Genomic DNA, 10,407 nt, shown 5'->3' with positions numbered 1-10,407 from the left:
AAAGAGGAGATGGAAGAGGTGGGGAGATGGAGAGAGCAGACGGATGAGAGGTAAGAAGCTGGAGAGAGTAGAGAGGAGAGGGGACATAGAGAGAGAACTATGGATGGGGGTAAGAGAGTTTTTGTGGAGCATTTAACAATGAAATTCATCCAGAAAAAGATAGTCAAGAATAGAGTATTTCCTCTTCAAATCCATGATGTCTAGTACTCGTAGTATTACCTCGTGAGCTGATACATCTCAAGAGGTCCAGGACTCGCAGTGATGGACTTAAACTGGACAAATTTAGATTTAAGATGGAAATAGGCAAGTATTGGTTTACTAATAGGGTGGTCGACGAATGGAATAGACTTAATAACCATGTACTAAGCGCTGAAACTATCAGTTGTTTTAAGAAACGATTAGATAGCTTTATGGATAGGGATGACAGGTGGTGATGGATACGGGGCTGCCTAGCATAGGCCTTATGGTCTCTTGCAGTCTCTTTCAGTCTTATGTTCTTATGTTCTTATATATTGGACAAAAAAATACATCAAATTTATATTTGTTTTGCGTAGGTTGTGGCATCCCACGGCGTGGATCGTGATGGCAGGTTGACAGCGAAATCTCTTGTCTGAAAGTTCAGGATGAGGGTTGTCTCCTTAATGATAGAGGGATCAAGTATTTGTGTTTATTGTCTGGGGATTGTTCGATCGTATTTTTGCTCCTTCACTTCTCTCGCTGGTTAGAGCGTCGCTGTTTGCGGCGGAGTTTGAACCCTGCCCCAAGCGAGTTGGACCCAGGGCATGGTTCATTAAATTTCACGTTACAAGGTGCTCTATCACTTCTCTCGCTAGTTAGAGCGTCGCTGTTTGCGGCGGAGTTTGAACCCTGCCCCAAGCGAGTTGGACCTAGGGCATGATTCATTAAATTTCACGTTACAAGGTCCTCTTTAAGGGGCACCGTCCTAGCCTCCCGATAAAGGGGAGTTCGCAACGTTCAATCGAATCATCATCATCACTTTTCTTGTCGGAGGATGGAGGGGGAGAGCAAAAGAAGGTGTTGGAATCTACTGGTGACTAAGGGTAAGTCACTGGGGGTGGAAGGCAAATCACCAGTAAATTTCCTATAGATTTCTTAACTTGCTTTCTTTTCAACTTTCTCTAATTTTCTGTACCCCCCATTTTCTTCTTACTTTTCTTATTGAATACAGTGTCAAAGGTATCTTTAAGCCTAGTGTTGCTTCAGTTGGGTTGTTTTATCTTCAGATAAGGTCAAATTTTTATGATGTAGTAAATACAAGGTCAAATGTATATTTAAGTCTAGTGTTGCTTCAGTTGGGTTGTTTTATCTTTAGATAAGGTCAAATTTTCATGATGTTGTAGTAAATACAAAGGTCAAATGTATGTTCAAGTCTAGTGTTGCTTCAGTTGGGTTATTTTATCTTTAGATAAGGTCAATTTTTCATGACGTTGTAGTTAATACAAGGTCAAAGGTATCTTCAAGCCTAGTAATGCTTCAGTTGGGTTGTTTTATCTTTAGATAAGGTCAAATTTTTATGTGGTAGTAAATGCAAGGTCAAAGGTATCTTTAAGCCAAGTGATGCTTCAGTTGGGTTGTTTTATCTTCAGATAAGGTCAATTTTTCATGATGTTGTAGTAAATACAAGGTCAAAGGTATGTTTAAGTCTAGTGTTGCTTCAGTTGGGTTGTTTTATCTTCAGATAAGGTCAAAATTTCATTATGTTATAGTAAATACAAGGTCAAAGGTATGTTTAAGTCTAGTGTTGCTTCAGTTGGGTTGTTTTATCTTCAGATAAGGTCAAAATTTTATGATGCTGTAGTAAATACAAGGTCAAAGGTATGTTTAAGTCTAGTGATGCTTCATTTGGGTTGTTTTATCTTCAGATAAGGTCAAAATTTCATGATGTTGTAGTAAATACAAGGTCAAAGGTATGTTTAAGTCTAGTGATGCTTCAGTTGGATTGTTTTATCTTCAGATAAGGTCAAAATTTCATGATGTAGTAAATACAAGGTCAAAGGTATCTTCAAGCTCAGTGATTCTTCAGTTGGGTTGTTTTATCTTTAGATAAGGTCAATTTTTTATGATGTTGTAGTAAATACAAGGTCAAAGGTATCTTTAAGTCTAGTGCTGCTTTAGCTCAGTTGTTTCACCTTCAGATAAAATTGTATTTTCTTGTTGTAATAAATACAAGGTCAAAGGTATCTTTAAGTCTATCAGGTTTGATGTAGAACTACTTTCATAAGATTCGAGGACACCAATCTTTGTGTGTGAGCATTTAGAAAAATATTTATAGTTAGTAGGACTGCGTTAAAGTGGACAATTACGAATAACAGGTCATAACCTGACATGATGACCTGATCTCATAACCTGACCTATGACCTGACATGATGACCTGACCTCATAACCTGACCTATGACCTGACATGATTACCTGACCTCATAACCTGACCTATGACCTGACATGATGACCTGACCTCACAACCTGACCTATGACCTGACATGATGACCTGACGCCCACAAATGAACAACGTGGTTATGGATGGGGACCGAACATGTTTTCTGTTCTTATATAGTCTATGCGCTCCACCAAGTCCGTTTAGTGTGTCATACGTCGTGCAAAATCAACTTTAGTACATGCCCTCTCTCTCTCTCTCTCTCTCTCTCTCTCTCTCTCTCTCTCTATCTATCTATCTATCTATCTATCTATCTATCTATCTATCTATCTATCTATCTCTTTGTAAAGGAAGCTGTGTAGTATAATGAATATTACTTTCTAGGATTAAAACAACGATTACCTACGACCCATTCCGCATGTCTCGCCTGTGATACCTCGACGTGGCAAAACTGGGGAGAAAAAGCGCCGTTGCCACATGTCATTCAAATTATTGTTTTAATCCTAAAGAGTGATACTATACTATATAGCTTACATTACTATATACAGAATATGAACAAAATAAATATCACATATATAGGAAACATGACAGAGTGAGAGAGTGAGAGAGAGAGAGAGAGAGAGAGAGAGAGAGAGAGAGAGAGAGAGAGAGAGAGAGAGAGAGAGAGAGAGAGAGAGAGAGAGAGAGGCAGAATGGCTAGTAGTAAAATCATGACGTATGCAACATCCTGAACGGACTCCTTGAAGCGTACAGACTATTGCGTGACAGTATCACGCAACTGCATCGGAACAAACGTCATGATGTGTCATAAGAAATGGTGGTAGAACTGTACCAAAATTATTAACGATACCAATACGAGTTCCGATACTCCGATACCCGCAACGATTATAATTCATAGTTATTTTCTGGTCCTGCAGTTAGTTTGGGAAACAAATATTTTACGATCAAAACACATTTGCTGACCGTCGGAATCGGAAGTTCAGAACAGTATCGGGTCTCGTATAAAAAATCATTAGAATTTTGGTTATCGTCCCAACATTAATAAAAAGTCATGCTTTCCTTGCCTCCTAGATATTCGTTATTCATTTTAACGTTTCAATTTTAGATGCCATTTTCTAGGTAAACCTAGATTTGCACTTCTACACTCTAACATTTTTGCAATGTTCAATAACATATATAAATATTTAGACTTCTTGAATCTAATTACTAAAGTGCTTATGCTACTTGCAGTTTTCCTTCAAGCACGCAGTAATTATACATATGTATTTACACATGATGCAATTACAGAAACATTTGTGTAAGCAAACGATAAGACATGATGAAAAAATATCCATAATCTTCATATTCTCAAGTGAAATCATATTATAGATTTCATCGACAACACAAATTGCTTCTTTTATATAAGATATTAAGTGGTCTAAAGTATTTATATTTGAGCTAAATTATCAAACATATTTGTTCTAATGTGCGTAGGAGTCTTCAATTCTTCCACTGAATATTTGCATTAAGCCCGCGTCACACTATCACGAAACTCGTCAAATGTTTTGAATTCGAACACCTGCAAGACGACTTCGCTTTCAGTATTCTAGACTTCCCTAAGGACAATTCAAGAATGTTTTTAATATTCGTCTAGATTTAACTTCTCTTAGTTCTTCATTCAGCTTCTCAACATATGACGCAAAGTGATTTGGAGATTCGAAAGATAGAATATTGAAACCGAACTCGTTTCTACTTAAACGAACAAACTTGCGTCGTGATAGTGTGACAGGGGTTTTTGTTCCGGAGCAAGGTACTCTTTAATGAAAATATATGACCAGGACTTTGTGTGCTATCACTGGAAAGACCATTTAATGTAGATTAAATACACACACACACATATATTATATATATATATATATATATATATATATATATATATATATATATATATATATATTTTTTTTTTTTTTTCATGAGCTCTATCTACAATAGAATGTGTTTTAGGGAACAATTTTAGTTACAACACTTAGCTGAAGATGCAACCTGTACGTATATAATTTCCAGATACATTTTCACGATAAGGTAAGATTCAAATAAAATAAAAACATAATACACTTTAAAGTACAAGGATTTGGCTATGTTGCTATTTTAAGTGGAGAATGAACACATAAATTATTAGCTAGTTTTCATTCCGTTTAAGGTCTCGAAAATTCCCCTAACGTGAGCCTATGGCGATGCACCTTACCTTTGTAACGTGGAATTTAAGTAACCATACCCTTGGTCCAACTCGCAGGCGTCACCTCGACCTCCGCCGCAAGTAGCGACGCTCTAACCCGCTCGGCCAGCGAGCATCCAGGATACTTAGAAATAAAACTCTGTTGTTTGTTGATCGTGGAGATTTCTCCTTAATTGGCCAATCAGCTCGTGTCAAGATGCAACAGACAATTTGGACTCCACTGGGACCAATTTTTTTTTTTTTTGTTTTCTCATTATTAATGAGTATACTGCCCCGGCTTATAGATATTACGATTCGATTATCTATGTTCTTGTTGTAATTTATGCATTTAGTCTGCGTTGCATCTATTATGTATAAGCTATATTTATGAGTCACATGCGAGAAGTGAAATTAACTCGCTCATGTTTCCAAATACACACACTCGTGCGTACACACACACACACACACACACACACACACACACACACACACACACACACACACACACACACACACACACACACACACACACACACACACACACACACACACACACACACACACCACACAAATAATAATGATAATACGCCCAGAAGCGCAAATATCCTTCCCAAGCCGCGAAAAAAAACTACTAAATCGCACTCACCGTCAATAACCATTTTTACAAACAACTATCCTCTCATTTCTTTGACAGACTATTCTTTACCTCCCACAAACACGAGAGCCACGAGAGAGTGTAGTCTGGCCCAGAGGCTGGCGTCAGATGAAGAGTCTGCAAGAAAGGACCGATTAGCCCTTCGGAGTTCCATGGTCAGACTATGAGTGACAGAGGCTTAATTGATATACAAAGGATTACAAAGGCGGAGCATGCCGACAGGAGACCTTTTAGTCCATAACTAGGTCGGATGCAAAAAATATATAATAAATAAATAATAATAATAGTAATATTAATAATGATAATAATGATAATAATAATGATAATAATAATGATAATGATAATAATAATTAATAATAATGATAATAATGATGATAATGATAATGATAATGATAATGATAATAATTAATAATGATAATAATGATAATAATGATAATAATGATGATAATGATAATGATAATAATAATAATAATAATAATGATAATAATAATAATAATGATAATGATAATAATAATAATAATAATAATAATAATAATAATAACAATAATAATATAGATAATAAATAAAATAGATAAATACATAGGTATAGTTAGATAATAAAGAAACAGGTACATATTGAATAATAAAGATTGACAGATTACTAATAAATGAAAATTAAGCAAATAATAATTAGACAAATAATAATAAATAAAATAAATAAATACATAGGTATAATAAACAAACAGGTAAATAGTAAATAATAACAAATTGACAGATAACTAATAATAAATGAAAATCAAGCAAATATTAAACAAACAGACAAATAATAACAAACAAATAAACAAATAATATAAAATATATCTGAAGGCCATTGTGAGATTATGCTTCAGAAGATGATTTCCATATTCACAAGTACGGAAATCTACCCCAGGAGGGAGATAGACAGATATTGCAAGTGACAATCCAGTGACAAACTCACCGTCTATAAAGGGCATTTAGACGGCCAAACGGTTTGACAAACCCGGTTTGTCAAACAAGTGTTTGAAGTGATGTTCGACCGTGTGAATAGGGTATTTGGTTGTCAAACACGTTCGACAAACGTGTTTGACGACCAAATACCCCATTCACACGGTCAAACATCACTTCAAACACTTGTCTGACAAACCGGGTTTGTCAAACAGTTTGACCGTGTAAATGGCCATTAAGTAAGAGGCATTACAGCCAGACCTGTCTCCTCACACAAGGAGACGATCCCAGCGTAAAGAGGAGTTTCATTACAGGGCTCTTATAGGTGGTCATGGACATGGAACTGCCTAGTGTAGGCCTTATGGTCTCTTGTAGTCTCCTCCGTTCTTATGCTCTTGCGAAACGACAGCAGCTGACCGAGAGACATAGCAGACTTTAGACCCTGTTCACACTAGCTGTTTCAACCTCCGCGGTTTGAGTTTCATCACAGGATTCTTCAAGGTGGTCATGGGCAGGGAACTGCATAGTGTAGGCCTTATGGTCTCTTGTAGTCTCTTCCGTTCTTATGTTCTTCCTATGCAACAGCAGCTGACCGAGACACTGCGGAGTTTAGACCCTGTTCACACTAGCGGTTTCAACCTCCGCGGTTTGAACTTTGGCGGTTCAATTACAGTCTAATTCAATGGAGGTATTCACACACAAACGGCACAGCTTTTCCTTGACTATGCGGTACCGCCGCTGTTTCCGCGCGGTTCAAACCGCTAGTGTGAACAGTTTCTAGGGCTGAGGTTCGATGAACAGCCAATTTCGGTAATGAGAAAATAGAGATAATATATTCGTCAACACTTCACGGAAACATTTTATTCTGAGGGGAAACAATGCAAGATCATAATATATTTTTTTACCACAACTAACACCACAGTCGGACGAAAGAAAAAGTTGCGTAAGCGGAACTATATATTTCGATTGCTACCTGCAATCCTCTTCAGTAGTACCCTGTAGTACAACAGTAGTACAACTTTTTCTTTCGTCCGACTGTGGTGTTAGTTGTGATTTATAAATGTGTTACTACATTTCTCACCTGTGATATTTTTTTACGTTAATACTCGGTTATAATGTCTTTACATGTTTGTAATTTCTAAGAATATATTTGATAGGATGGGCGCCTTTCCTTAATACAAAATTATATCTACAATGTAGAAATGTCCCTTCCATGGCTGAATCCATAACTCATGGTGCATATATATGAATATATGTATATATATATATATATATATATATACATATATATATATATATATATGTATATATATATATATATATATATGTATATGTATGTGTATATACATATATGTGTATAAACCTATATGTTATATAACTATTAATAATTTGATAAAGATTACAAAGAATTACAAAGGAGGAGCATGCCGACAGGAGACCTTTTGGTCCATGATGAGGTCGGATGTAGAAAAAAAATACAATATGTTTTGAGTACCTGCTAGGTTTCAATATACTATCAGAATACTCTTTTCATACCAAGAACCTACCTAGAATATTATTCCATCATTTGAACCAAGTATTTATATTACCTTGATAAACCTGTATACTATGTACGTGTATTCAGAACTGAAGTAATTTTATCATAATTAAAAGACCGAAAGTCAACAACGACATATATGGTTGTCTTCAGATGTGTACATAGCGTGTACACTGTACATGTACGCCTTCGTATCGCGTGTGTACATCTCTATGCATGCAACGGAATTCAAGGAAGTGAGGATCAAAACATTCATGAAAAATTCACGAGTACAGTAGCAACTACAGAGCTGTAATTTCAGTACTTTGTCACGCTATGCACCATTTGCCTTACTAGACTTAAGATGATGTACAGGCAGAGCTGGGCGCGTTCCTAGTTGCGTTTTCATGTGCGTTCCTCGATGTACAATAGCAACTACAGAGCTGTAATTTCAGTACTTTGTCACGCTATGCACCATTTGCCTTACTTGACCTAAGATGATGTACAGGCAGAACTGGGCGCGTTCCTCGGTGCGTTCCCATGTGCGTTCCTCGATGTACAATAGCAACTACAGAGCTGTAATTTCAGTACTTTGTCACGCTATGCACCATTTGCCTTACTTGACTTAAGATGATGTACAGGCAGAGCTGGGCGCGTTCCTAGGTGCGTTTTCATGTGCGTTCCTCGATGTACAGTAGCAACTACAGAGCTGTAATTTCAGTACTTTGTCACGCTATGCACCATTTGCCTTACTTGACTTAAGATGATGTACAGGCAGAGCTGGGCGCGTTCCTCGGTGCGTTTCCATATGCGTTCCTCGATGTACAATAGCAACTACAGAGCTGTAATTTCAGTACTTTGTCGCGCTATGCACCATTTGGCTTGGCTTAAGATGATGTACAGGTAGAGCTGGGCGCGTTCCTCGGTGCGTTCCCATGTGCGTTCCTCGATGTACAGTAGCAACTACAGAGCAGTACCTTCAGTGCTTTGTCACGGTATGCACCATTTGCCTTACTCGACGTAAGGTGATGTACAGGCAGAGCTGGGAGCGTTCCTATGAGCGTTCCTATATGCGTTCCTCGGTGCGTTCCTCGATACGTTCCTCGGTGCGTTCCAATATGTGTTCCTCGTTTTCCTGAGCAAAGTCATTCCAGTCAGGACACCGAGGAACGCACCTAGTAACGCATTGAGGAACGCGCCCAGCTCTGTGTACAGGGTGGTCCGAATGTCTTGTTGCCCTTACCAATAGAGGCGTTCTCTCCTCTCCCTCCTCTCCCTCCTCTCCCTCCTCTCCCTCCTCTCCCTCCTCTCCCTCCTTGCCCTTTTCTCCCTCCTCTCCCTCCTCTCCCTTCTCTAATTCCTCTCCTTCCTTGCCCTTTTCTCCCTCCTCTCCGCCTCTTCCTCCACTCAGTCCTATCCCTCCCTTCCCTCCTCTCCCTTCTCTAATTCTTCTCCTTCCTTGCCCTCTTCTCCCTCCTCTCCCTCCTCTCCCTCCTCTCCTTCCTCTCCCTCCTCTCCCTCCTCTCCCTCCTCTGCCCTCTATAATTCCTCTCCTTCCCTGTCCTCTTCTCCATCCTCTCTCCCGTCTCCCTCCTCTCCTTTCTCTAATTCCTCTCCCTCCTCTCCCTCCTCTACCTCCTCTCCCTCCTCTCCCCCTCTCCCTCCTCTCCCTCCTCTTTCTCCTCTCCCTTCTCTAATTCCTCTCCTTCCTTGCCCTCTTCTCTCTCCTCTGCACCATCTTTCTCCTCTCCCTCCTCTCCCTCCTCTCCCCCCTCTCCATCCTCTCCCTCTCTCTCCTCTCCCTTTTCTAATTCCTCTCCTTCCTTCCCCTCTTCTCCCTCCTCTTCCCCTTCTCCCTCCTCCCCCTCCTCTCCCTTCTCTAATTCTTCTCCTTCCTTGCTCTCCTCTCCCTCCTCTCCCTCCTCTCCCTCCTCTCCCTCCTCTCCCTCCTCTCCCTCTCTAATTCCTCTCCTTCCTTGCCCTTTTCTCCCTCCTCTCCCTCCTCTCCCTTCTCTAATTCCTCTCCTTCCTTGCTCTCCTCTCCCTCCTTTCCCTCCTCTCCCTTCTCTCCTTCCTCTCACTCCTCTCCCTCCTCCCTCCTCTCCCTCCTCTCCCTCCTCTCCCTCCTCTCCCTCCTCTTCCTCCTCTCCCTCCTCTCCCTCCTCTCCCTCCCCTCCCTCCTCTCCCTCACCTACCTCCTCTGCCTCACCTCCCTCCTCTCCCTCCTCTCCCTCCTCTCCCTCTTCTCCCTCCCCTCCCTCCTCTTCCTCCTCTCCCTCCTCTCCCTCCTCTCTCTCCTATCCCTCCTCTCCCTTTTCCCCCTCCTCTCCCTCCCCTCCCTCCTCTCCCTCACCTACCTCCCCTGCCTCACCTCCCTCCTCTCCCTCCTCTCCCTCCTCTCCCTCCTCTCCCCCCTCTCCCTCCTCTCCCACCTCTCCCTCTTCTCCCTCCTCTCCCTCTTCTCCCTCTTCTCTCTCCTATCCATCCTCCACCTCCTCTCACTCCTCTCCCTCCTCTCCCTCCTCTACCTCCTCTGTCTCCTCTCACTCCTCCCTAACCTCTCCCTACCCTCTCTCATTCCCGTCCTCTCTTTCCCTTTTCTCTCTTGCCATTCTCCTCTCTTTCCTCTTTTTTCTCTCTTTTTCTGTTTTCATTTTCTTAAATCGCTTTTTCATTCTCTCTTCTTTCTCCTCTCTTCAACTATG

This window comes from Oratosquilla oratoria, chromosome 36 (assembly GCF_046742065.1).
Source record: "Oratosquilla oratoria isolate Oo_2021 chromosome 36, ASM4674206v1, whole genome shotgun sequence".
Classification (NCBI taxonomy): domain Eukaryota; kingdom Metazoa; phylum Arthropoda; class Malacostraca; order Stomatopoda; family Squillidae; genus Oratosquilla; species Oratosquilla oratoria.
This window is presented reverse-complemented; position numbering follows the sequence as displayed.